General features: G+C 55.2%; 1 long non-coding RNA gene across 2 annotated transcripts in view; it reads left to right on the forward strand.

Annotated features, from left to right (window-relative positions):
* Positions 1 to 1,063: 1,063 nt before the first annotated feature.
* Positions 1,064 to 27,627, forward strand: part of LOC130542301 (uncharacterized) — a 40,263-nt gene continuing 13,699 nt past the window's right edge. The window contains exons 1-2 of one of the 2 annotated variants that reach the window (XR_008956763.1): positions 1,064 to 1,371; positions 16,034 to 16,119. This is a non-coding gene — a long non-coding RNA (uncharacterized LOC130542301). The remainder of the gene's footprint in view (positions 1,372 to 16,033; positions 16,120 to 27,627) is intronic. The other variant, XR_008956764.1, reaches the window with a different exon arrangement.

The raw sequence follows: 27,627 nt of genomic DNA on the forward strand, positions 1-27,627 counted from the left end.
GGAGAAGTCAATATGGCTGTGGTTTACAGTACAGAATACTGAGGAGAGCTGCACAGAGAAAGAGGACCTCAGAAAGCCATCTAGGATCACTTTTGAGTTGTCATAGAATTCCGCAGTAGGGCACATGTGTGAGGAACGTAGGTGGTGTGGGGAAAATAATAGCGCAGGGGAAGCAGAGAGGAAAATGTCACTAGCCTTCACACACAATCAGGAAAAGTCTGTGCTACCGGCAGCAGGCAGAGTGGAAAACCTCGTAATTCGTGGGACATTGCAAAGAGAGCTCAGAATACCAACAGAACAGTAGCAAAATACATTGAAGACTACTGTGATACCACCTAACAAACCTTTGGAAAGCTAGTCTGGAAGGATAAAATAGTTTTCCAGGAACCTCCCCATCAGAACAATCCTCAAGGGTATGTGTAGAAATATAAGCCATAGTTAATATCTAACAATTAAAATTCACGATAGCTGCCTTCCAACAAAAGATTACCAGGATGCAAAGAAGGAGAAAAGTTCACCTCGTACTGAGGAGAAAGATTAAACAATAGAAACCTACCCAGAAATGAAAAAGACGATGGAAGTATTGCACATGGACATTCAAACCACTGTTAGAAAGAGGTTTTATATACGTAAGAATGTACACAAAGGATGAAGTGAAACAGAGATATAGAAAATATGAAAACAAGGAAAACCCAACTTCTGGAGCTGAACAGTAGCACGTCTAAGATGAAAAATGTAGTAGATGGCCTTTCTTTCACGTTAGACACTAAATAGCAAAAAGAGAGAGAGAGAGACAGAGACAGAGAGAGAGAGAACGTGAATGTATGATCATTGCAGTTGTCCAGAATAAAGCAGAGAAAAGGAAGGGTGCAAACCACGCCCTGCACACAAACACTAGAGTATGTGTGAGCTTTGTAGCAATTTCACGTGGCCTGGTAGATAAGAAATTGGCTGAGGTACAGAAAAAAACTGTTTGAAGAAGTAATGTCTGATTATTATCTGAATTGTATGAACCCTCTCCACCCAGAGATTCAAGAATGCAGGAATCCAGCCAACAAAACCCCCAAACATAAAGATCATGAAAAAAACCCTCCTTATCAACCTACATCCCAATAAAATTGCTTCAGACCAGTGATAAAGAAAAAATCTAAAAAGCAGATGGAGATGAGTCCATTGCGTTACCTGTCACGTCCCTAATTCTGTAGATGGTCTCTGTTTCTTTCTGGTCTGTGGTACTCTTGGAGTGTCTCTTCACTTACAGGATCCCCCTTCCTATTTCTTGCAGGGTGGTTTCGCGGCCAAATCCTTTGAGTCCCTTTCTGTCCTGGAAGCTCTTTATCTCTGCTCCTATTCGGAATGCCTCCTTGCTGGGTAAAGTATTCTTGGCTGCATGTTTTTCTCATTTAGTACCCTGACTCGATCACGCCAGCCCTTTCTGGTGTGCCAGGTCTCTGTGGATAGGTATGTGGCTAGAAGACCCTCTTGTCTCAAGCTGCTTTCAGGATTTTCTCTTTGTGTCTGAAATTGCAAACGTCACTGTATATGTTAGGGTGTTCCTCTATTCCTGTGGATTTGGGGAAGAGTCCTCTCTACCTCTTGGACTTGAATGCCCGTTTCCCTCCCAGATTGGGGAAGTTCTCAGCTACGATCTACACAGACAGATCTTCTGTCCCTCTGTGTCTTCTCCCTCGGGGCCAGAAGTAATTCCAATATTGTTTCCTTTTGTGGCATCACTGATTTTTCGATTCCCCCACCCATGGTCCATTCGTTGGCTTTCTCTCTTTTCCTCGGCTTCCTTCCTTTCCGTCAGCTTGTCTTTGGTGTCCCTGACTCTGTCTTCTGCCTCATTGACCCTGGCCGTTAGAGTGTCCACATGCAATGTAGACTGCATCTCAGTTAGAGCCTTTGGAATTTGGGCCTGATTCGATTTCATTTCTGCACTCTGAGAGTCTCTCGTGTCATTTAGACTTTTTTCAAGCCCAGCTAGCAACTCTGTAATTGTCATCCTGAGTTCCAGCTCTGACATCTTACTTAAAACCGTATGCATTAGATCAGTGGCCGAGAGGGTTACCTCTGGCTCTTTCTTTTGCCGTGAATCCCTCCCTCTAGTCACTTTTCCCAGAGAAGAATGGATGGGGGAGAGAGAGATTAGGATCTCACAGGGTGGACAAAACAGGGTGAGCCACTTGGTCCCGAGTGTCTGTTGGTCTGTGTGTTGGAAGTCACTAAATCCCAAAATGGTAAAGAAAGCCAAACTCATATATACACAGAAATCAAATTGAATATAGCGACAGGAATCCAAGAATGAAGAATATGTGTATCAAATGTCAATGTAAAAAATGAAAGTTAAGAAAAGATTGAAAAATGAAGAGTTGCTAAAAGAAAAAGAAAAAGTAGTTGGAAAGGGAAAAAAGACAGAAAAAAAAAAAACCGAAATGGAAAATGTTGAATGGAGAGAGAAATGAATGATGAGAAAAAGCCTCGAGCTCTAGGTGCTATTTTCCCCTAGCGCTGGAGTTTGGCCGTCCTCTTTGGTCTGTAAACTTGCTGTTCACTTGTTTCACCTCGTTTTCGGGGGGCAGGGGCCTAGTGCCCTGTTTCGCAGGTGTTTTTGCCTGGACGGGGATGCACTGCCCCTTGCCAGGGGGCCCGGTGGGGCTCAGGGTCAGCGGGTTGCTCTGTGTGCCTTGCGTTCCCAGAGGGCTTTCCCCGCCTCTTGAGAGGGTGAGAATAAAAACGGCCGCCCGCATCTGTAGGCGCGGAGGTGTGATGCTGTTGTGCGCCAAGTTGTGTAGACGTCTGCGGTGCTCCCCACACCAAAGCTCCTGGGGGAAGGCGGAGGGTCACAGCATTCCTGTCCTTTGCAGGGCTCCCAGACGGAGAGCTTCTGATCAAGTGGACTCCCCGTCAAGTGACTTCGTGCGAGGAGAGGGATCTCTCCCTTCTCCTCACTTGGGTCTCGAGCAGGAAGCGTAGGCACTGCTCTCACAACAACTGAACCGGAGGGTTATCGGGAATTGGGGCTGGCAGGGGCAGGGGGTCACTGCTGGAGGAGCCTGAGGGGTGTGGAGGGGCTATGCCCAGTGCCAAAGCCGCCGGTTGAGGCTCTGTCCATCCTGCAGCTTCCATGAGCACCCAGTGTGCTTTGGAAATGAGGAGGTCGTGGAATATAGGTGAGGTTCAGTGGGGTGGAACCCGGAGCCGACGACCAGGAGAGAATTCTTGAGACGTCTTTGGTGCAAAACTGGTGGTTTCTGACAGGACCCGTGGCAGATAGAGCTGCTGCCCCGGCTTGTGAGGGGTGGCTGATGATAAGACTATGGGGTTGGGGGAAGGGAAGGGAAAAGGGAGGTTGAGATAATACTTGCATATGTTAAAGAAGACTCCCAAGGTACAGAGGCCTTGCCATTGTCTAGGGAAGGTGGTTTTGCCCTCTAGCAAGGCATGGACATTAAGACGGTTGGGAACTTCCTGGAGGCTGCAGATTAGAAGGACATTTCATTGTATCTACTTTCCCTTCAGGAAGCTAAGTAATTGATAGAAAGGCTTGGTTCTTGTAAAGTGCTAAGACGTTGGGAAACTGAGGGAGACTTAAGTCTTGCAGGATTGTGGTGTCTATAGGTGAACTATTTCTTTGCCCTTTAGGGCAGCCGGGAGTGCCTGAGGAATGTCACGTCCACCCCATGGTGGGGGGTGGGTGTGGGGTGTCAGTTCCGGCTTTGTCCTCCTCAGCTAGCCTTCTCTTGCCTCCTCAGTAAAGGTCCCTCCTGTTCACAGAGGTTCAAGCAGTTCTCGCTGTTGCCACCTAGTGGACATATGGATGAACACATTCAGGTCATGTCTGTGACTCCCTGAGCTGAGCGGCCCTGAGAGGTTGGTTCCTTCCTGCGAGGAGAGGGCCCAAAAAGGATGGACCCGGAGCAAGCAGACAAGTGTGGCCCGGCCGACGCCCCTCTGCTGGCCTGGAAGCAGGACCCGGTTGCTCTACTTAGAAGCTGAGTTCTAGAGCAAGAGGGGCTGGAGTGGCTGGGGTGTGTCCCGGGACGGGGTCTGGATGAGGGGTGTTCCAGGACGGGGGGTGGGGGTGGGGTGGGGGGGCAGGGCTGCTTGTGGAGGGAGGATCCATGAGGGCGGTAGGGACAGGCTCTCCCGTGCTCCACGGGTCCCGCCCAGGTAGCCTGGTGGCCTCAGTGCTGGCTTGTCTTCCTCGTGATTTCAGGGTTCATCTCTAGTCTCCGGGGACCCTCCTTTCCCGAGCAAGGCTCCACGGAAAGAAAGAGAGTATAGCTAGAGGACCCTGCAGCCAATACTCCCAACAATGGGACTAGCGTGTGTTCCAGAAATTGTGCTTTTAGGAGACAGCCCTAAAGCAGAAGAGATTTACGGCACATTGTACTCTTCACTTTAAGGAGGAGACTCAAAGAATTGGAGAGGTCTCAGTTGTTGGGCAGGTGGTGCTGCTGAGTAAATGATGTGTAGCCCCTGAAAATGCAGAAGGGGACAGGAGAGGAGTAGCAGTGCCTGTCCACTGTGGGGACCTCAGGCCGAACAAGAGCCCAGCTGTGGAACCCTCCCTGCCCCACCCTGTCCCCCACACAGGCAAACCCCCTCCCCCGCTCTCACTCACCCATACACTCCGAGGGAAAGGACTGGAAGAGGGACGCCATGTGTTATGGGCTATCATGGTAGAAGGTAGAAGGAATGTGTCTTCCTTTCTTCATATTTACATCACTCTTTTGCTACCAAAACGTAATCTGGCTGAAACCTTAGAGAACTTTTAAATTACCTGATATGTTTGTAATAAAGAGGAAGATTTAATATGCAGTCTTAATATTTTTATAACATGCACATTAGAATCATTGAAACCTGGCCTATCCAGGAAAATGAAAGATTTTGAAGGTGTCTCCTGGACCCAGAGATTTCTGGCTCCTGGGTCACACTTACAAAAGGGAAGCCTATCCCAGATCATGAAAACATTTCATTTTGGGGCTTCACATGCGCAGTATTGTATCAGCAATATTCCTTTGTAGTGAAAAGGGTTTTTTTTTTTGTTTGTTTCTGTTTTTGTTTTTCTGTGTTTGTTTGTTTTTTAAGAGAAAAAAAGCTGAAAAAAAAATGAATCACTCATAGGTTACGTAGCTAGATACAAAAAGGCCACACTGCCTGATCCCACACACATGAAAACCCAGAAGAAGTAACTCACAGAGGCGGAGATGAGAGGGGAGCCGTGGCTACAGGGACTGGGCTGAGGGAATGAGCAGTATCTGACGAGTGGCACGGGAGTGTCTGGGAGGGAAATATTGTAGAAGGACAGGTTGTGAAACACTGTGTACCTAATGACACCTGGAGGTACAGTTTAAAAGGATCAGAGTAAAATTCCATGAAAACTCAATTTATCCTTTATTTATAGACCAGAATGTATTAAGCTATGAAATAGGTGCATGAACAACGCAAAAATTAGAAACACTGGAATGACAGGGGAGGGTAAGCCATCCTTTGGGGATTCAGCTAGCAGGAACTGCTGCTCCGGGGCCGAGGCCGTATGCTCCACTGAGAGAGATGGTAGGCGGCGCCCTTCGGCAAGCCCGATAACTGGTGCTGTAGCCTGCTTGGACTCCTGGGCTGCCAAAGGTGCAGGTGGCTCTTGGAGCTGCTGACAGGGAGTCAGAGCTCTGTGTATATCCTCCGCTGGCTCTGAGAAGGCAAGTGACATCAGGGGCCCTTCAGGGACCTCCATAGTTAGTGCCGCAGCGTGCGCGGGCGCCGGGGCTGCCAAAGGTGCAGGTGGGTCTTCAAGCTCCTGACAGGGAGTCAGAGCGCTGAGTATATCCTGCCGTGGCTCTGAAATGGGAGGTGTCATCACGGGCTCTTCAGGGACCTCCATGGCTGGTGCCGGAGCCTGCTCAGGCTCCCGTGCTTTCAAAGGTGCAGGTGACTCTTCTTGCACCTGAGAGAGGGTCAGCGCCCTGAGTATATCCTCTGTTGGCTCTGATATGGGACGTGGCCTAAGGGGCTCCTCAGGGACCTCTGTAGCTGGTGCTGCAGGCTGCTCGGGTTCCGGTGCTGCCAAGGGCGGAGGTGGCTCTTGGAGCTCCTGACAGGGAGTCAGAGCAGTGAGTATGTCCTGCGCCGGCTCCGACAGGGCAGGTGGCATCAGGGGCCCTTCAGGGACCTCCAGAGCTAGTGCTGCAGCGTGCGCGGGCGCCGGGGCTGCAAAAGGTGCAGGTGACTCTTCTAGCTCCCGACAGAGAGTCCGAGTTGTGAGTATAGCCTCCGCTGGCTCTGACATGTCACGTGGCCAAAGGGGCTCTTCAGGGACCTGCATAGGTAGGACTGGAGCCAGCTCGGGCTCCGGGGCTGCCAAGGGCGCAGGTGGCTCTTGGAGCTTCTGACAGGGAGTCAGAGCTGTTTGTATCTCCTGCGCCGTCTTCGACAGGGCAGGTGGCATCAGGGGCCTTTCAGGGACCTCCATAGCTGGAGCTGGAGCCTGCTCGGGCTCTGGGGCTGCCATAGATGCCAGTGGCTCTTGCAGCTCATGACCGTTCGTCAGAGCTGTGAGTGTATCCTCCGCTTCCTCTGACATGGCAAGTGGCATCGGGGGCCCTTCAGGAACCTCCATAGTTGGTGCTGCAGCGTGCGTGGGCGCCGGGGCTGCGAAAAGTGCCGGTCGGTCTTCAAGCTCCTGACAGGGAGTCAGAGCTGGGAGTATATCATCTGTGGGCTGTGACATGAGACGTGGCCCAAGGGGCTCTTCAGGGACCTCCGAAGCTGGTGCTGCAGGCTGCTCGGGCTCCGGCGCTGCCAAGAGCGGAGGTGGCTCTTGGAGCTCCTGACAGGGAGTCAGAGCAGTGAGCATGTCCTGCGCCGGCTCCGACAGGGCAGGTGGCATCAGGGGCCCTTCAGGGACCTCCATAGTTAGTGTTGCAGCATGCGCGGGTGCTCGGGCTGCGAAAGCAGGTGGGTCTTCAAGATCCTGACATGCTGTCAGAGCTTTGAGTATATCCTGCCGTGGCCCTGAAATGGGAGCTGTCATCACGCGCTCTTCAGCGACCTCCATGGCTGGTGCCGGAGCCTGCTCAGGCTCCCGCACTGTCAAAGGTGCAGGTGACTCTTCTTGCACCTGAGAGAGGGTCAGAGCCCTGAGTATATCCTCTGTTGGCTCTGATATGGGACGTGGCCTAAGGGGCTCTTCAGGGACTTCCGTAGCTGGCGCTGCACGCTGCTCGGGTTCCGGTGCTGCCAAGGGCGGAGGTGGCCCTTGGAGCTCCTGACAGGGACTCAGAGCAGTGAGTATGTCCTGCGCCGGCTCCGACAGGGCAGGTGGCATCAGGGGCCCTTCAGGGACCTCCATAGTTGGTGCTGCAGCGTGTGTGGGCGCCGGGGCTGCAAAAAGTGCAGGCCGGTCTTCAAGCTCTTCACAGGGAGTCAGAGCTGTGAGTGTATCATCTGTTGGCTGTGACGTGAGACGTGGCCTACGGGGCTCTTCAGGGACCTCCGAATCTGGTGCTGCAGGCTTCTCGGGCTCCGGCGCAGCCAAGGCCGGAGGTGGCTCTTGGAGCTGCTGACAGGGGGTCAGAGTGCTGTGTACATCCTCCGGTGGCTCAGACATGGCAAGTGGCATCAGGGGCCCTTCAGGGACCTCCGTAGCTAGTGCTGCAGCGTGCGCGGATGCTGGGGCTGCGAAAAGTACAGGGCGGTCCTCAAGCTCCTGACAGGGAGTCAGAGCTGGGAGTATATCCTCTGTTGGCTGTGACATGGGACGCGGCCTAAGGGGCTCTTCAGGGACCTCCGAAGGTGGTGCTGCAGGCTGCTCGGGCTCCGGCGCTGCCAAGGCCGGACGTGGCTCCTGGAGCTCCTGAGAGGGAGTCAGAGCAGTGAGTATGTCCTGCGCCGTCTCCGACAGGGCAGGTGGCATCAGGGTCCCCTCAGGGACCTCCATAGGTAGTGCTGGAGCCTGCTCGGGCTCCAGGCTTTCCAAAGGTGCAGGTGACTCTTGTAGCTCCCGACAGAGAGTCAGAGCTGGGAGTATATCCTGCCGTGGCTCTGAAATGGCAGGTGTCATCACGGGCTCTTCAGGGACCTCCATGGCTGGTGCCGGAGCCTGCTCAGATTCCCGCACTGTCAAAGGTGCAGGTGACCTTTCTAGCACCTGACAGAGAGTCAGAGCTGTGAGTATATCCTCCGCTGGGTCTGACATGTCACGTGGCCTGAGGGGCTCTTGAGGGACCTCCATAGCTAGGACTGCAGCCTCCTCGGGCTCCGGGGCTGCCAAGGGCGCAGGTGGCTCTTGGAGCTTCTGACAGGGAGTCAGAGCTGTGAGTATGTCCTGCGCCGGCTCTGACAGGGCAGGTGGCATCAGGGGCCCTTCAGGGACCTCCATAGCTGGAGCAGGAGCCTGCTCGGGCTCTGGGGCTGCCATAGATGCCAGTGGCTCTTGCAGCTCATGACCGTTCGTCAGAGCTGTGAGTGTATCCTCCGCTTCCTCTGACATGGCAAGTGGCATAAGGGACCCTTCAGGGACCTCCAGAGCTAGTGCTGCAGCGTGCGTGGGCGCTGGGGCTGCGAAAGGTGCAGGTGGGTCTTCAAGCTCCTGATAGGGAGTCAGAGCTGGGAGTATATCCTCTGTTGGCTGTGACATGGGACGCGGCCTAAGGGGCTCTTCAGGGACCTCTGAAGGTGGTGCTGCAGGCTGCTCGGGCTCCGGCGCTGCCAAGGCCGGACGTGGCTCCTGGAGCTCCTGAGAGGGAGTCAGAGCAGTGAGTATGTCCTGCGCCGTCTCCGACAGGGCAGGTGGCATCAGGGTCCCCTCAGGGACCTCCATAGGTAGTGCTGGAGCCTGCTCGGGCTCCAGGCTTTCCAAAGGTGCAGGTGACTCTTGTAGCTCCCGACAGAGAGTCAGAGCTGGGAGTATATCCTGCCGTGGCTCTGACGTGGGAGGTGTCATCTCGGGCTCTTCAGGGACCTCCGTGGCTGGTGCTGGGGCCTGCTGAGGCTCCTGGCTTTCCAAGGGTGCAGGTGACTCTTGGACGTCCTCACGGTGGATCAGAGCTCTGACCACCAGCTGCACTGGGCCCGACAGGACAGATGACGTCCCTGCTCTTTTGAGTTGCTGAGCTCCAGCAGCAGTGATGGGATTTTCCAGCTCAGGCTCTGAAGCTGCATCAGGCACCACAGTGGGAGCTGGGACTAGCTTTCGGCGCGGTTGCGGATCTCGCTGTGGGGCTGCTGCTGTCGCTCCAAGAAGAGAAAGTATGGTCATCATGATTGTCTTTCCATGTCCCTTCCAAATGAAGGCAACTTTGCCCACCACTCAGTATTGTCTAAGAACCCATCCCTGGGTGGTCTCCCCAAACTGTAGCCCATGGGGACAGTGATCTGAGACCACTCCTTGCTCCCAGCCACACTGCAGTCTGTGGAGGCTTGCTCTGTGTGGCCCACTCTCTCCCCTCCACAGGCCTCCATCAGTCACCCCCAGTCCTCCTCACCCCCAGCCTCCGGCTCAGCGGGCTCGAGGTGTCGCAGCCGAGAGAGGAGGAGCCAGGCACGTTGCTCCAGGTCTGAGCCTGGCACGAGGAACCCTACGTATGCCAGTAGTGTCTTTAGGCAGGGAAATTCCGGGGGCTGGAAGAAATCTTCAGGGTAGTGGTCCAGCCAGGTGCCCAGGATGGAGGAGATGACCCTGGGGAGAGACAGGTGGGCAGAGGAGTCAGAGGACAGGGCACCTCCCACGCGGATGCCCCAGGGAGCCCCTGTCGGAACCTGGGCCCCTGGGTCCCCGGCTCCTGGCTGTCAGAGCCCATTCCTACTCCATGTCCACCTGTGATGTGGCAGAGCTGCCTGAGGCAGGCCTGGTCACTGAGGAGGGGCTGGCCCAAAGCCTCTGTGAGTGGGAGTCCTTGACCCCTGGTGTGACCATTTCTGTCCTCCAAGCGGAAGCTGGACACCCTGCTCAGTCTCCCTGCCCACTTGCCGCGTGACTTGCACTGCATGTGGGCAGGGAGGGGTGGCGTGTCTGGCGTGGTCATTGCTATGACTATCCAATCAAGGAGGGAACTAAGGGACTCTGTCCCATCCCTGGCCTTCCCAGGACCCTCCCGATACCGCCCACTTCCCCTCCCGTGCCTACGTGCTGCCTCGTTCAGTAGGTGCCAGGAGAGGGTGTCCTTGCGTGGACACTAATCTCCCACTGGCTGGGGGACGTCCAGTCCCCGGGCCCTCCCTGGGTCTCCTGAGTACCTGCTGAGCACCCAGTGTCGACGTTCCACCAGATGTGTGGAAGCCACGCCCTTTGTTCTGGGTCCCAGGATTAGGGTAGAGACAGGGCTGAGAGGCGGCGGGGATGGGGAATGACTCTGTTAGGGGCTGAGGCTGCCCTCCAGCCCGCTCTGCTCTCCCACAGTGCCCACACCCCACCCAGGGCTCTCCAGGCCCCCTTTCCTCTTCTGCAGAAGCAGCCCTCAGACCTGGACCCTCTCACAGGAATGGCCGATGTGTGGGATGAGGGTCCAGCAGCCCCCAGATCACAGTCCCCTCGCTGCCCTCTCGAAGAAGGAAGGGCCCTGTGCATTAGCCAAAGCTCACTCACGTGCCCCGCTGCTCCTGGTCTCCGCCGATCTCGTCCCAGGAAGAGAGGACGCATCCGTAGCTAGAGGAGGCCGGAGGGGTGGTGGGGGGATCGCATGAAATGCCCTGTGAACCCTCCCTCTCATCGTATCTAGTGTCACTGTCTGACTGCCGACTAGAATGGAGCCCTGGGGTGCTCCCGGGTGCTGTCTGCTGTGTGCGTGGGATCACAGTCAGCGCCCAGGGAAGCGTCTGGAGGTCTGCACCTAGAAGGGCATCCATCCTTTATGCTCGATGAATGAAAGGGCCCCCACCAGCCCCATCCCAGAGAGCTGAGTGGGCCTGGGGCCCCCTGCTCATGCCCGGGCATGCCTGCTCTGGTCTCACCCAGGACACAGACCCCAGATGGAGTGTCAGATGTCCTTTTCCAAGGGGAAAAGAGCCCAGCTCAAGACCGTGGTGACGGTGAGGGCTGAGGCAGAGGCTTCTTCATGGGGAGCGGGACGATGATCCACGAGCACGACCACAGCCCCCGTAGAGGACCTTTCCACAGGGCCAGGCGCCCAGGTGTCCTTACCCTCCAGGACCCCACTGAGTCCCTGTAATAACTCTGCCCCAGTCCGAGGAGCCCACTGAGGCTCCGCGAAGTTGGGTGGCATTCCCCAGACTCCCAGGCAGGAGGTGGGCAAATCCCACTGGGCTGTGGAGGGGCAGGGTGCTCACCTTGTCACCAGCTGGTCCAGCACCTCCTGGGTGGTAGCATAAGCTCTGTATGTGGCCAGGAACATGGAGACGTAGCTGAGGTCTCCGTCTAGGAAGGCGGGCAGCAGGTGTTCTACTCGCTTCTTCAGCAGCTCTGCCCGTTGGGGCCGCACCACGCAGCTCCCATTGCTCTTCACGGTTGAGGCCTTTCTAGCCTGAGGTGGGACAGGGGAGACATGCGGTCTTCACTGCGGTCACCAGGAGGGTTGGGGGTTGGAGCCCAGAGCAAACCCCCAGGCTCTCGGTGACGTAGGCAAAGAGGTGGGACAGGAGGGCCCACAGTAGACAAAAGGAGCAAGGTGCCTGGCTGGTTCCGTGGGTTCAGGGTCCGCCTCTTGGTTTCGGCTGAGCTCCTGATGCGCGCGTCCTGAGATCGAGTCCGTCGTCAGGCTTCGCACTTAGGGCAGGGTCTGCTTGAGGATCCTGTCTCTCCCTCTGTGTCTCCAACCCCCGTCTCTGTCTCTGTCTCTGTCTCTGTCTCTGTCTGTCTCTCAAAAACATAACTCGTGCAATCTCTTTAGGGAAAAAGGAGAATGGCAACAATACGGGGATGTGAGGTGGGGGGTGTGTGAATGGACGTCGGTATCTCAGGTCAGATCGTCAGCGGAGTATTGACAGCCGCTCCCTGCACTAACGGCATCGTCCCTGTGATTTCTGACGATGTATGTCAGGCTTGAGAACACAGAGACTGTTTCATGGGTGGGGGTGCTCGGGATTTTAGGGCACGTAGGATGTTCCGTGCAGCGCTGTGAGTTGGCAACAGAAGGGAATCACATGAACGTCCTGCCTCTGTGAAGGGCTCAGTGGCTGCGGTAACGGATGGGCCTTCTGGAATGTTGTGCAGCACAAGGAGGCGCCTGCTCCGGACCCTGGAGGGGCCCCAGGGATGGGTTCCTTCACAACCAAAGGGCAGAGCAATAGGCATAGTACCATGAGCCCCAGGCCCCTTTGGGGAAAAGTCTCCCAGCTCAGCAGGATCTCGAGCAAGGGATGAGAGGTGGTTTAAGGTCGCTTTTCTGATATTCGTACAGATATGTGGATAGGGACTGTGCATGGGGCCAAGGCCGTTGGCAGGGCCCTGACGGCAGGTTTGGGGAGGAGATGGGGATCCAGGTTCACATGGGAGCCAGGAGTCCAGGAGGGAGCCCCGAGGAGCCCAGAGGCTGGTTTCTGGGATCTGGGTCCCTTTGTGCCGCATCGGTGCCCTGGGTGCTGGGTCCCTCCGGCACCTCCACTCACCCTGAGCCAGCGCTGGACTTTGTTGGCAGTAGGGGACTCCTTCCTGTCCTTCAAGGAGGTGGGGCAGGGGATCCCATCGTTCAGCTCCTGCCCTGTCTCCTGTGTGGAGCTCTGTAAAGACAGTGCCCGGCAGCCAGGCGGGAGGCCTCGGAGGTCTGTCTGGCTGCCTTTGCTGGTCCTCAGACCCAGGGGACTCCCTTGCAGACCCACCACACCCCAGGATGCACGCAGCTCCACCATGGAGAGAAAAGTGACACAGCTCGAGGGCCTTGGATTCACTCTGGCCCTGGTGAGAGGCACCTCAGGAATCCTCTTTCCACCCTGCCCACCGTGGCATCGGTGTGAGCATGAAGGCATCCCCAGGGTATCCACTGCCCTGCAACCTCCTCCAGCCCAGGGCGGGACCTCCCCCACATACCCCTCTTTCCCTGAAACTGGGGGGATGGGGCTGCCCAGGGATGGCTCGGAGAGGTGGCGTGGCCTGGCCTGGCCTGGCCTGGCCTAGGCCGCTCAGTATTACCTTCCGGCACCTCCTGGCAAAGGCCCTGCGGCGTCGGGGGCGCGGGTTGAGCCAGTGTCTGCAGCAGGTGAAAAGTCCCTCAGCCCGGGGTTTCTGGAAGCCAGAGCCCCGGAAAATGGGCACGCAGCAAGAGAACATCTTTCGCTATCGAATGTCTCTGGCCAAGTGAGCCTGATACGGGACCGCACTAGAATGTGGGTGCCTGGTGACCGGGGTTCCAAGTTCTGTGGGGGTCGGTTATCAGGGAAGTGACTTCACTTCCTGGGATCCCCTCCCCGAGTCCACACCTGGACTAGCACCTACACAAACAGTGCTCTGGGCTGCCGACTGCTCATCCCCTTTCTGCGTGCCATGCCACATGCGTACCCGGTGACACCAACACAACCCTCTCCGCAGGCCCTAGGGAAGGTCTGGGTGCAGCCAGGGCCCCAGCTTAGAAACACCCCGGGCTCTGACGCAAGTCTCCATCTTCCCTGTTGGGGACCCCGGAGAAGCCGTTGTGCCCGTCAGGGATGGTCTGTGTCTTGCCTGTGCGATAGGGATTTTTCCAGCGGACTTCTTGCGGAAGTCCACAGGCATAGGTGGGATACCATCTAAGAAATTGGGGGAGTGGTGTCCCACGTAGGGAATACCTGCCACCACATTTTCTTCCTTTCTCACCTTCTCTGAGTCTGTAGCTCCTCCGATGCCACCCACAGTCCCTATTGTGTTGTGTGTGTATCTGTGCACATGTGTGGGCCCCAATACTCGTATTGTGCAGGCCCAGAAGATGAGAGTCCCACCTAGGGGTGGATGGGAAATAGCTTTCCCAGGTCTTAGGCTTTCTAATTTCCAAGGCAAACCCTGCAGAAGGCATTGGAGCCTTGGCTTAGAGGGGCTGAGCCCACCCTTACCCCTAGACGCTGCCAGTCGTGTGTCACGAGCCATCCCTCCTTTCCTCTGGGTGTCCTGCGGGCAGGGGTGCCGTCAGTGGGTTGCCCTGGCCTGGGCTCCTCCTCAGACGGGTACGTGCTGGGATGCCTCCTGCCTGGGATGTCGATGCTTCTTCTCATCACCCCCATACCATGTGCAGGTCTACAGCCAGTTCCAAAGCACAACCTCTTCCCGAGCTCCCAGTGAGTAGCTAGGTTCAGCCACGGCCCCACCGTTAAGGACACTCGGAGAGCTGGGTTCAGGCCTGGTTCTGCCTTCTTACCAGTCTGTGATTCTGGGCAAGGCACGGACCCTGCTGGGGTCTTCCCCTTGTTGCAGAGGCTGTCTCTTACGTAACTGATTTTCTTTTATTTGAAAGATTTTCTGTGTTGGTTTGAGAGACAGAGTGTGGGGGGTGGGGAGGATAGAGGGAGAGGGGAGACAGAATCTCAAGCCGACTCTGTGCTGAGTGTGATGCGCAACGCTGGTCTTGATCCCAAGACCCTGAGTTCGTGACCTGAGTCCAGATCACGAGTCGGAGGCGTAAGCAACTGAGCCACCCAGGCGCCCTGGCAAAAGAACACTTTCGATATATTTCCAGGCAATGCAGGGAAGTGACTAGTGCAAGGGGGAAGACAAACATGAGGGACTCTGCATTTCCCTAACTTACTGCCTAAAGAGATTTCATTTCTAGTCTACGGGTCAGGAATGTAGAACACAGGCGAAGCTCAGCCATTTCCATGAGTTGGAGACAGCAAGGTGGAAGTTTGGAGAAGTCAATATGGCTGTGGTTTACAGTACAGAATACTGAGGAGAGCTGCACAGAGAATGAGGACCTCAGAAAGCCATCTAGGATCACTTTTGAGTTTTCACAGAATTCCTCAGTAGGGCACATGTGTGAGGAACGTAGGTGGCGTGGGGAAAATAATAGTCCAGGGGAAGCAGAGAGGAAAATGTCACTAGCCTTCACACACAATCAGGAAAAGTCTGTGCTACCGGCAGCAGGCAGAGTGGAAAACTTCGTAATTCGTGGGACATTGCAAAGAGAGCTCAGAATACCAACAGAACAGTAGCAAAATACATTGAAGACTACTGTGATACCACCTAACAAACCTTTGGAAAGCTAGTCTGGAAGGATAAAATAGTTTTCCAGGAACCTCCCCATCAGAACAATCCTCAAGGGTATGTGTAGAAATATAAGCCATAGTTAATATCTAACAATTAAATTCACGATAGCTGCCTTCCAACAAAAGATTACCAGGATGCAAAGAAGGAGAAAAGTTCACCTCGTACTGAGGAGAAAGATTAAACAATAGAAACCTACCCAGAAATGAAAAAGACGATGGAAGTATTGCACATGGACATTCAAACCACTGTTAGAAAGAGGTTTTATATACGTAAGAATGTACACAAAGGATGAAGTGAAACAGAGATATAGAAAATATGAAAACAAGGAAAACCCAACTTCTGGAGCTGAACAGTAGCACGTCTAAGATGAAAAATGTAGTAGATGGCCTTTCTTTCACGTTAAACACTAAATAGCAAAAAGAGAGAGAGAGAGAGAGAACGTGAATGTATGATGATTGCAGTTGTCCAGAATAAAGCAGAGAAAAGGAAGGGTGCAAACCACGCCCTGCACACAAACACTAGAGTATGTGTGAGCTTTGTAGCAATTTCACGCGGCCTGGTAGATAAGAAATTGGCTGAGGTACAGAAAAAAACTGTTTGAAGAAGTAATGTCTGATTATGATCTGAATTGTATGAACCCTCTACACCCAGAGATTCAAGAATTCAGGAGTCCAGCCAACAAAACCCCCAAACATAAAGATCATGAAAAAAACCCTCCTTATCAACCTACATCCCAATAAAATTCCTTCAGACCAATGATAAAGAAAAAAATCTAAAAAGCAGATGGAGATGAGTCCATTGTGTTACCTGTCACGTCCCTAATTCTGTAGATGGTCTCTGTTTCTTTCTGGTCTGTGGTACTCTTGGAGTGTCTCTTCACTTACAGGATCCCCTTCCTTTTTCTTGCAGGGTGGTTTAGCGGCCAAATCCTTTGAGTTTCTTTTTGTCCTGGAAGCTCTTCATCTCTGCTCCTATTCAGAATGACTCCTTGCTGGGTAAAGTATTCTTGGCTGCATGTTTTTCGCATTTAGTACCCTGACTCGATCACACCAGCCCTTTCTGGTGTGCCAGATCTCTGTGGATAGGTATGTGGCTAGTCTAATGTGCTTACCCCTCTTGGTGAAGACCCTCTTGTCTCAAGCTGCTTTCAGGATTTTCTCTTTATGTCTGAAATTGCAAACGTCACTAGTATATGTTAGGGTGTTCCTCTATTCTTGTGGATTTGGGGAAGAGTCCTCTCTACCTCTTGGACTTGAATGCCTGTTTCCCTCCCAGATTAGGGAAGTTCTCAGCTAAGATCTACACAGATAGATCTTCTGTCCCTCTGTGTCTTCTCCCTCGGGGCCAGAAGTAATTCCAATATTGTTTCCTTTTGTGGCATCACTGATTTTTCGATTCTTCCACCCATGGTCCATTCGTTGGCTTTCTCTCTTTTCCTCAGCTTCCTTCCTTTCCATCAGCTTGTCTTTGGTGTCACTGACTCTGTCTTCTGCCTCATTGACCCTGGCCGTTAGAGCATCCACATCCAATGTAGACTGCATCTCAGTTAGAGCCTTTGGAATTTGGGCCTGATTCGATTTCATTTCTGCACTATGAGAGTCTCTCGTGTCATTTAGACTTTTCAAGCCCAGCTAGCAACTCTGTAATTGTCATCCTGAGTTCCAGCTCTGACATCTTACTTAAAACCGTATGCATTAGATCAGTGGCCGAGAGGGTTACCTCTGGCTCTTTCTTTTGCCGTGAATCCCTCCCTCTAGTCACTTTTCCCAGAGAAGAATGGATGGGGGAGAGAGAGATTAGGATCTCACAGGGTGGACAAAACAGGGTGAGCCACTTGGTCCCGAGTGTCTGTTGGTCTGTGTGTTGGAAGTCACTAAATCCCAAAATGGTAAAGAAAGCCAAACTCATATATACACAGAAATCAAATTGAATATAGCGACAGGAATCCAAGAATGAAGAATATGTGTATCAAATGTCAATGTAAAAAATGAAAGTTAAGAAAAGATTGAAAAATGAAGAGTTGCTAAAAGAAAAAGAAAAAGTAGTTGGAAAGGGAAAAAAGACAGAAAAAAAAAAAAACAACGAAATGGAAAATGTTGAATGGAGAGAGAAATGAATGATGAGAAAAAGCCTCGAGCTCTAGGTGCTATTTTCCCCTAGCGCTGGAGTTTGGCCGTCCTCTTTGGTCTGTAAACTTGCTGTTCACTTGTTGTTTCACCTCGTTTTCGGGGGGCAGGGGCCTAGTGCCCTGTTTCGCAGGTGTTTTTGCCTGGACGGGGATGCACTGCCCCTTGCCAGGGGGCCCGGTGGGGCTCAGGGTCAGCGGGTTGCTCTGTGTGCCTTGCGTTCCCAGAGGGCTTTCCCCGCCTCTTGAGAGGGTGAGAATAAAAACGGCCGCCCGCATCTGTAGGCGCGGAGGTGTGATGCTGTTGTGCGCCAAGTTGTGTAGACGTCTGCGGTGCTCCCCACACCAAAGCTCCTGGGGGAAGGCGGAGGGTCACAGCATTCCTGTCCTTTGCAGGGCTCCCAGACGGAGAGATTCTGATCAAGTGGACTCCCCGTCAAGTGACTTCGTGTGAGGAGAGGGATCTCTCCCTTCTCCTCACTTGGGTCTCGAGCAGGAAGCGTAGGCACCGCTCTCACAACAACTGAACCGGAGGGTTATCGGGAATTGGGGCTGGCAGAGGCAGGGGGTCACTGCTGGAGGAGCCTGAGGGGTGTGGAGGGGCTATGCCCAGTGCCAAAGCCGCCGGTTGAGGCTCTGTCCATCCTGCAGCTTCCATGAGCACCCAGTGTGCTTTGGAAATGAGGAGGTCGTGGAATATAGGTGAGGTTCAGTGGGGTGGAACCCGGAGCCGACGACCAGGAGAGAATTCTTGAGACGTCTTTGGTGCAAAACTGGTGGTTTATGACAGGACCAGTGGCAGATAGAGCTGCTGCCCCGGCTTGTGAGGGGTGGCTGATGATAAGACTATGGGGTTGGGGGAAGGGAAGGGAAAAGGGAGGTTGAGATAATACTTGCATATGTTAAAGAAGACTCCCAAGGTACAGAGGCCTTGCCATTGTCTAGGGAAGGTGGTTTTGCCCTCTAGCAAGGCATGAACATTAAGACGGTTGGGAACTTCCTGGAGGCTGCAGATTAGAAGGACATTTCATTGTATCTACTTTCCCTTCAGGAAGCTAAGTAATTGATAGAAAGGCTTGGTTCTTGGAAAGTGCTAAGACATTGGGAGACTGAGGGAGCCTTAAGTCTTGCAGGATTGTGGTGTCTATAGGTGAACTATTTCTTTGCCCTTTAGGGCAGCCGGGAGTGCCTGAGGAATGTCACGTCCACCCCATGGTGGGGGGTGGGTGTGGGGTGTCAGTTCCGGCTTTGTCCTCCTCAGCTAGCCTTCTCTTGCCTCCTCAGTAAAGGTCCCTCCTGTTCACAGAGGTTCAAGCAGTTCTCGCTGTTGCCACCTAGTGGACATATGGATGAACACATTCAGGTCATGTCTGTGACTCCCTGAGCTGAGCGGCCCTGAGAGGTTGGTTCCTTCCTGCGAGGAGAGGGCCCAAAAAGGATGGACCCGGAGCAAGCAGACAAGTGTGGCCCGGCCGATGCCCCTCTGCTGGCCTGGAAGCAGGACCCGGTTGCTCTACTTAGAAGCTGAGTTCTAGAGCAAGAGGGGCTGGAGTGGCTGGGGTGTGTCCCGGGACGGGGTCTGGATGAGGGGTGTTCCAGGACGGGGGTGGGGGGTGGGGGGCAGGGCTGCTTGTGGAGGGAGGATCCATGAGGGCGGTATGGACAGGCTCTTCCCTGCTCCACGGGTCCCGCCCAGGTAGCCTGGTGGCCTCAGTGCTGGCTTGTCTTCCTCGTGATTTCAGGGTTCATCTCTAGTCTCCGGGGACCCTCCTTTCCCGAGCAAGCCTCCACGGAAAGAAAGAGAGTATAGCTAGAGGACCCTGCTGCCAATACTCCCAACAATGGGACTAGCGTGTGTTCCAGAAATTGTGCTTTTAGGAGACAGCCCTAAAGCAGAAGAGATTTACGGCACATTGTACTCTTCACTTTAAGGAGGAGACTCAAAGAATTGGAGAGGTCTCAGTTGTTGGGCAGGTGGTGCTGCTGAGTAAATGATGTGTAGCCCCTGAAAATGCAGAAGGGGACAGGAGAGGAGTAGCAGTGCCTGTCCACTGTGGGGACCTCAGGCCGAACAAGAGCCCAGCTGTGGAACCCTCCCTGCCCCACCCTGTCCCCCACACAGGCAAACCCCCTCCCCCGCTCTCACTCACCCATACACTCCGAGGGAAAGGACTGGAAGAGGGACGCCATGTGTTATGGGCTATCATGGTAGAAGGTAGAAGGAATGTGTCTTCCTTTCTTCATATTTACATCACTCTTTTGCTACCAAAACGTAATCTGGCTGAAACCTTAGAGAACTTTTAAATTACCTGATATGTTTGTAATAAAGAGGAAGATTTAATATGCAGTCTTAATATTTTTATAACATGCACATTAGAATCATTGAAACCTGGCCTATCCAGGAAAATGAAAGATTTTGAAGGTGCCTCCTGGACCCAGAGATTTCTGGCTCCTGGGTCACACTTACAAAAGGGAAGCCTATCCCAGATCATGAAAACATTTCATTTTGGGGCTTCACATGCGCAGTATTGTATCAGCAATATTCCTTTGTAGTGAAAAGGGTTTTTTTTTTGTTTGTTTGTTTCTGTTTTTGTTTTTCTGTGTTTGTTTGTTTTTTAAGAGAAAAAAAGCTGAAAAAAAAAATGAATCACTCATAGGTTACGTAGCTAGATACAAAAAGGCCACACTGCCTGATCCCACACACATGAAAACCCAGAAGAAGTAACTCACAGAGGCGAAGATGAGAGGGGAGCCGTGGCTACAGGGACTGGGCTGAGGGAATGAGCAGTATCTGACGAGTGGCACGGGAGTGTCTGGGAGGGAAATATTGTAGAAGGACAGGTTGTGAAACACTGTGTACCTAATGACACCTGGAGGTACAGTTTAAAAGGATCAGAGTAAAATTCCATGAAAACTCAATTTATCCTTTATTTATAGACCAGGATGTATTAAGCTATGAAATAGGTGCATGAACAACGCAAAAATTAGAAACACTGGAATGACAGGGGAGGGGAAGCCGTCCTTTGGGGATTCAGCGAGCAGGAACTGCTGCTCCGGGGCCGGGGCCGAGGCCGTATGCTCCACTGAGAGAGTTGGTAGGCGGCGCCCTTCGGCAAGCCCGATAACTGATGCTGTAGCCTGCTTGGACTCCGGGGCTGCCAAAGGTGCAGGTGGCTCTTGGAGCTGCTGACAGGGAGTCAGAGCTCTGTGTATATCCTCCGCTGGCTCTGACAAGGCAAGTGACATCAGGGGTCCTTCAGGGACCTCCATAGTTAGTGCTGCAGCGTGCGCGGGCGCCGGGGCTGCCAAAGGTGCAAGTGGGTCTTCAAGCTCCTGACAGGGAGTCAGAGCGCTGAGTATATCCTGCCGTGGCTCTGAAATGGGAGGTGTCATCACGGGCTCTTCAGGGACCTCCATGGCTGGTGCCGGAGCCTGCTCAGGCTCCCGCGCTGTCAAAGGTGCAGGTGACTCTTCTTGCACCTGAGAGAGGGTCAGCGCCCTGAGTATATCCTCTGTTGGCTCTGATATGGGACATGGCCTAAGGGGCTCCTCAGGGACCTCTGTAGCTGGTGCTGCTGGCTGCTCGGGTTCCGGTGCTGCTGGCTGCTCGGGTTCCGGTGCTGCCAAGGGCGGAGGTGGCTCTTGGAGCTCCTGACAGGGAGTCAGAGTTGTGAGTATGTCCTGTGCCGGCTCTGACAGGGCAGGTGGCATCAGGGGCCCTTCAGGGACCTCCAGAGCTAGTGCTGCAGCGTGCGCGGGCGCCGGGGCTGCAAAAGGTGCAGGTGACTCTTCTAGCTCCCGACAGAGAGTCCGAGTTGTGAGTATAGCCTCCGCTGGCTCTGACATGTCACGTGGCCTAAGGGGCTCTTGAGGGACCTCCATAGCTAGGACTGCAGCCTGCTCGGGCTCCAGGGCTGCCAAGGGCGCAGGTGGCTCTTGGAGCTTCTGACAGGGAGTCAGAGCTGTGAGTATGTCCTGCGCCGGCTCCGACAGGGCAGGTGGTATCAGGGGTACTTCAGGGACCTCCACAGCTGGAGCTGGAGCCTGCTCGGGCTCTGGGGCTGCCATAGACGCTGGTGGCTCTTGCAGCTCATGACCGTTTGTCAGAGCTGTGAGTGTATCCTCCGCTTCCTCTGACATGGCAAGTGGCATCAGGGGCCCTTCAGGGACCTCCAGAGCTAGTGCTGCAACGTGCGCGGGCGCTGCGGCTGCGAAATGTGCAGGTGGGTCTTCAAGCTCCTGACAGAGACTCAGAGCTGTGAGTATATCCCACTGTGGCTCTGAAATGGAAGTTGTCATCACGGGCTCTTCAGGGACCTCCATGGCTGGTGCCGGAGCCTGCTCAGGCTCCCGCACTGTCAAAGGTGCAGGTGACCTTTCTAACACCTTACAGAGAGTCAGAGCTGTGAGTGTATACTCCGGTTGCTCTGACATGTCACGTGGCCTAAGGGGCTCTTGAGGGACCTCCGTAGCTAGGACTGCAGCCTGCTCCGGCTCCAGGGCTGCCAAGGGCGCAGGTGGCTCTTGGAGCTTCTGACAGGGAGTCAGAGCTGTGAGTATGTCCTGCGCCAGCTCCGAAAGGGCAGGTGGCATCAGGGGCCCTTCAGGGACCTCCATAGCTGGAGCTGGAACCTGCTCGGGCTCTGGGGCTGCCATAGATGCCGGTGGCTCTTGCAGCTCATGACCGTTCGTCAGAGCTGTGAGTGTATCCTCCGCTTCCTCTGACATGGCAAGTGGCATAAGGGACCCTTCAGGGACCTCCAGAGCTAGTGCTGCAGCGTGTGTGGTCTTTGGGGCTGCGAAAGGTGTAGGTGGGTCTTCAAGCTCCTGACAGGGAGTCAGAGCTGTGAGTATATCATCTGTTGGTGGTGACATGGAACGCAGCCTAAGGGGCTCTTCATGGACCTCCGAAGCTGGTGCTGCAGGCTGCTCGGGCTCCGGCGCTGCCAAGGGTGGAGTTGGCTCTTGGAGCTCCTGATAGGGAGTCAGAGCTCTGTGTATATCCTCCGGTAGCTCAGACATGGCAAGTGGCATCAGGGGCCCTTCAGGGGCCTCCATTGCTAGTGCTGCAGTGTGCGCGGGCGCTGGGGCTGAAAAAGGTGCAGGTGACTCTTGTAGCTCCCGACAGAGAGTCAGAGTTGTGAGTATATCCTCCGCTGGCTCTGACATGTCACGTGGCCTAAGGGGCTCTTCAGGGACCTCCATAGCTAGGACTGGAGCCTGCTCGGGCTCCGGGGCTGCCAAGGGCGCAGGTGGGTCTTCAGGCTTCTGACAGGGAGTCAGAGCTCTGAGTATGTCCTGCGCCATCTCCGACAGGGCAGGTGGCATCAGGGGCCCTTCAGGGACCTCCATAGTTGGTGCTGCAGCGTGTGTGGGCGCCGGGGCTGCGAAAAGTGCAGGTCGGTCTTCAAGCACTTCACAGGGAGTCAGAGCTGGGAGTATATCATCTGTTGGCTGTGACATGAGACGTGGCCTACGGGGCTCTTCAGGGACCTCCGAATCTGGTGCTGCAGGCTTCTCGGGCTCCGGCGCAGCCAAGGCCGGAGGTGGCTCTTGGAGCTGCTGACAGGGGGTCAGAGTGCTGTGTACATCCTCCGGTGGCTCAGACATGGCAAGTGGCATCAGGGGCCCTTCAGGGACCTCCGTAGCTAGTGCTGCAGCGCACGCGGACGCTGGGGCTGCGAAAAGTGCAGGGCGGTCCTCAAGCTCCTGACAGGGAGTCAGAGCTGTGAGTATATCCTCTGTTGGCTGTGACATGGGACGCGGCCTAAGGGGCTCTTCAGGGACCTCCGAAGCTGGTGCTGCAGACTGCTCGGGCTCCGGCGCTGCCGAGGCCGGACGTGGCTCCTGGAGCTCCTGAGAGGGAGTCAGAGCAGTGAGTGTGTCCTGCGCCGGCTCCGACAGGGCAGGTGGGATCAGGGTCCCCTCAGGGACCTCCATAGGTAGTGCTGGAACCTGCTGGGGCTCCAAGCTTTCCGAAGGTGTAGGTGACTGTTCTAGGTCCCGACAGAGAGTCAGAGCTGTGAGTATTTCCTGCCGTGGCTCTGAAATGGCAGGTATCATCACGGGCTCTTCAGGGACCTCCATGGCTGGTGCTGGAGCCTGCGCAGATTCCCGCGCTGTCAAAGGTGCACGTGACCTTTCTAGCACCTGACAGAGAGTCAGAGCTGTGAGTATATCCTCCGCTTGCTGTGACATGTCATGTGGCCTAAGGGGCTCTTCAGGGACCTCCATAGCTAGGACTGTAGCCTGCTCGTGCTCCGGGGCTGCCAAGGGCGCAGGTGGCTCTTGGTGCTTCTGAGATGGAATCAGAGCTGTGAGTATGTCCTGTGCCGGCTCCGACAGAGCAGGTAGCATCAGGGACCCTTCAGGCACCTCCATAGCTGGAACTGGAGCCTGCTCGGGCTCTGGGGCTGCCATAGATGCCGGTGACTCTTACAGCTCATGACTGTTCATCAGAGCTGTGAGTGTATCCTCCGATGCCTGTGACATGGCAAGTGGCATCAGGGGGCCTTCAGGGACCTCCATAGCTAGTGCTGGAGCGTGCGCGGACGCTGGCGCTCCGAAAAGTGCAGGGCGGTCTTCAAGCTCCTGACAGGGAGTCAGAGCTGTGAGTATGTCCTCTGTTGGCTGTGAAATGGGTGGTGGCCAAAGGGGCTCTTCAGGGCCCTCCGAAGCTGGTGCTGTAGCCTGCTTGGGCTCCTGCGCTGACTAGGCCGGACGTGGCTCTTGGAGCTCCTGAGAGGTAGTCAGAGCAGTGAGTATGTCCTGCGCTGGCTCCGACAGGGCAGGTGGCATCAGGGTCCCCTCAGGGACCTCCATAGCTAGTGCTGGAGCCTCTTCGGGCTACAGGCTTTCCAAAGGTGCAGGTGACTCTTCTAGATCCCGAGTGAGTGTCAGAGCTGTGAGTATATCCTGCCGTGGCTCTGAAATGGCATGTGTCATCACGGGCTCTTCAGGGACCTCCATGGCTGGTGGCGGAGCCTGCTCAGGCTCCCGTGCTGTCAAAGGTGCAAGTGACTTGTCCAGCACCTGGCAGAGAGTCAGAGCTGTGAGTATATCCTCCGCTGGCTCTGACATGTTACGTGGCCTAAGGGGCTCTTCAGGGACTTCCATAGCTACGACTCGAGCCTGCTCATGCTCCGGGGATGCCAAGGGCGCAGGTGGCTCTTGGAGCTTCTGACAGGGAGTCAGAGCTGTGAGTATGTCCTGCGCCGGCTCTGACAGGGCAGGTGGCATCAGGGGCCCTTCAGGGACCTCCAGACCTAGTGTTGCAGCGTGCGCGGGTGCTGCAGCTGCGAAAGGTGCAGGTGGGTGTTCAAGTTCCTGACAGAGAGTCAGTGCTGTTAGTATATCCTCTGTTGGTTGTGACATGGAACGCCACCTAAGGGTCTCTTCAGGGACCTCCATAGCTGGCGCTGCAGGCTGCTCAGGCTCCAGCGCTGCCAAGGGCGGAGGTGATTCTTGGTGTTCCTCACAAGGAGTCAGAGCTCTATGTATATCCTCCGCTGGCTCAGACATGGCAAGTGGCATCAAGGGCCCTTCAGGGACCGCCATTGCTAGTGCTGCAGCGTGTACGGGCGTTGGGGCTGCAAAAGGTGCAGGTTACGCTTCTAGCTCCCGAGAGAGAGTCAGAGTTGTGAGTATATCCTCCCCTGGCTCTGACATGTCACGTGGCCTAAGGGGCTCTTCAGGGACCTCCATAGCTAGGACTGGACTCTTCTCGGGCTCCGGGGCTGCCAAGGGTGCCGGTGGCTCTTCGAACTTCTGACAGGAAGTCAGAGCTCTAAGTATGTCCTCCGCCATCTCCGACAGGGCTGGTGGCATCAGGGGCCCTTCAGGGACCTCCATAGTTGGTGCTGCAGCGTGCGTGGGTGCGGGGGCTGAGAAAAGTCCAGGTCGGTCTTCAAGCTCCTGACAGGGAGTCAGAGCTGTGAGTATATCCTCTGTTGGCTGTGACATGGGACGTGGCCTAAGGGCCTCTTCAGGGACCTCCGAAGCTGGTCCTGCAGCCTGCTTGGGCTCCGGCACTGACAATGCCAGACGTGGCACTTTGAGCTCCTGAGAGTGAGTCAGAGCAGTGAGTATGTCCTGCGCCGGCTCCGACAGGGCAGGTGGCATCAGGGTCCCCTCAGGGAACTCCATAGCTAGTGCTGTAGCCTGCTAGGGCTCCAGGCTTTCCGAAGTTGCAGGTGACTCTTCTAGGTCCCGACAGAGAGTCAGAGCTGTGAGTATTTCCTGCCGTGGCTCTGAAATGGCAGGTGTCATCACGGGCTCTTCAGGGACCTCCATGGCTGGTGCCGGAGCCTGCTCAGGCTCCCGCGCTGTCAAAGGTGCACGTGACCTTTCTAGCACCTGACAGAGAGTCAGAGCTGTGAGTATATCCTCCGCTTGCTGTGACATGTCACGTTACCTAAGGGGCTCTTCCGGGACCTCCATAGCTAGGACTGTAGTCTGCTCGTGCTCCCGGGCTTCCAAGGGCGCAGGTGGCGCTTGGAGCTTCTGAGATGGAGTCAGAGCTGTGAGTATGTCCTGTGCAGGCTCCGACAGAGCAGGTAGCATCAGGGGCCCTTCAGGGACCTCCATAGCTGGAGCGGGAGCCTACTCGGGCTCTGGGGCTACCATAGATGCCGGTGGCTCTTGCAGGTCATGACCGTTCATCAGAGTTGTGAGTGTATCCTCTGCTGCCTGTGACATGGCAAGTGGCATCAGGGGCCCTTCAGGGACTTCCATTGCTAGTGCTGCAGCGTGCTCGGGCGCTGGGGCTACGAAAGGTGCAGGTGGGTCTTCAAGCTCCTGACAGGGACTCAGAGCTTTGAGTATATCCTGCTGTGGCTCTGAAATGGCAGGTGTCATCACGGTCCTTTCAGGGACCTCCACGGCTGGTGCCGGAGCCTGCTCGGGCTCCCGCACTGTCAAAGGTGCAGGTGAGCTTTCAAGCACCTGACAGAGAGTCAGAGCTGTGAGTGTATACTCCGCTTGCTCTGACATGTCACGTGGCCTAAGGGGCTCTTCAGGGACTTCTGTAGATAGGACTGGAGCCTGCTCGGGCTCCGGGGTTGCCAAAGGCGAAAAAGGCTCTTGGAGCTTCTGACATGGAGTCAGAGCTGTGAGTATATCCTCTGTTGGCTGTGACATGGGACGCGGCCTAAGGGGCTCTTCAGGGACCTCCGTAGCTGGTGTTGCAGTCTGCTCGGGCTCCGGCGCTGCCAAGGGTGGAGGTGGCTCTTGGAGCTCCTGACAGGGAGTCAGAGCAGTGAGTATGTCCTGCGCCAGCTCCGACAGAGCAGGTGGCATCAGGGGCCCTTCAGGGACCTCCATAGCTAGTGCTGGAGCCTGCTCGGGCTCCAGACTTTCCAAAGGTGCAGGTGACTCTTCTAGCTCCCGACAGAGAGTCAGAGCTGGGAGTATATCCTGCCGTGGCTCTGACGTGGGAGGTGTCATCTCGGGCTCTTCAGGGACCTCCGTGGCTGGTGCTGGGGCCTGCGGAGGCCCCTGGCTTTCCAAGGGTGCAGGTGACTCTTGCTCGTCCTCACGGTGGATCAGAGCTCTGACCACCAGCTGTGTTGGGCCCGATACGGCTGGTGATGTCCCTGACTTTTGAGTTGTTGAGCTCCAGCACCAGTGATGGGTATTTCCAGCTCAGGCTCTGAAGCTGCATCAGGCACCACAGTGGGAGCTGGGACTAGCTTTCGGGGCGCTTTCAGATCTCGTCCTGGGGCATGCTGCTGTTGTTCCAAGAAGAGAAAGTATGGTCATCATGATTGTCTTTCCATGTCCCTTCCAAATGAAGACAAGTTTGCCCACCAGTCAATATTATCTGAGACTAAGAACCCGTCCCTGGGTGGTCTCCCCAACTGTAGCCCATGGCGACAGTGATGTGAGACCACTCCTTGCTCCCAGCCACACTGCAGTCTGTGGAGGCTTGGTCTGTGTGGCCCACTCTCTCCCCTCCACAGGCCTCCATCAGTCACCCCCAGTCCTCCTCACCCCCAGCCTCCGGCTCAGCGGGCTCGAGGTGTCGCAGCCGAGAGAGGAGGAGCCAGGCACGTTCTCCAGGTCTGAGCCTGGCACGTGGAGCCCTGCGTATGCCAGTAGTGTCTTTAGGCAGGGAAATTCCGGGGGCTGGAAGAAATCTTCAGGGTAGTGGCCCAGCCAGGTGCCCAGGATGGAGGAGATGGCCCTGGGGACAGACAGGTGGGCAGAGGAGTCAGAGGACAGGGCACTTCCCACACGGATGCCCCAGGGAACCCCTGTGGGAACCTGGGCCCCTGGGTCCCCGGCTCCTGGCTGTCAGAGCCCATTCCTACTCCATGTCCACCTTTGGGCTGGCCCAAAGCCTCTGTGAGTGGGAGTCCTTGACCCCTGGTGTGACCAT

Source organism: Ursus arctos, unplaced genomic scaffold, assembly GCF_023065955.2.
Source record: "Ursus arctos isolate Adak ecotype North America unplaced genomic scaffold, UrsArc2.0 scaffold_32, whole genome shotgun sequence".
NCBI lineage: Eukaryota > Metazoa > Chordata > Mammalia > Carnivora > Ursidae > Ursus > Ursus arctos.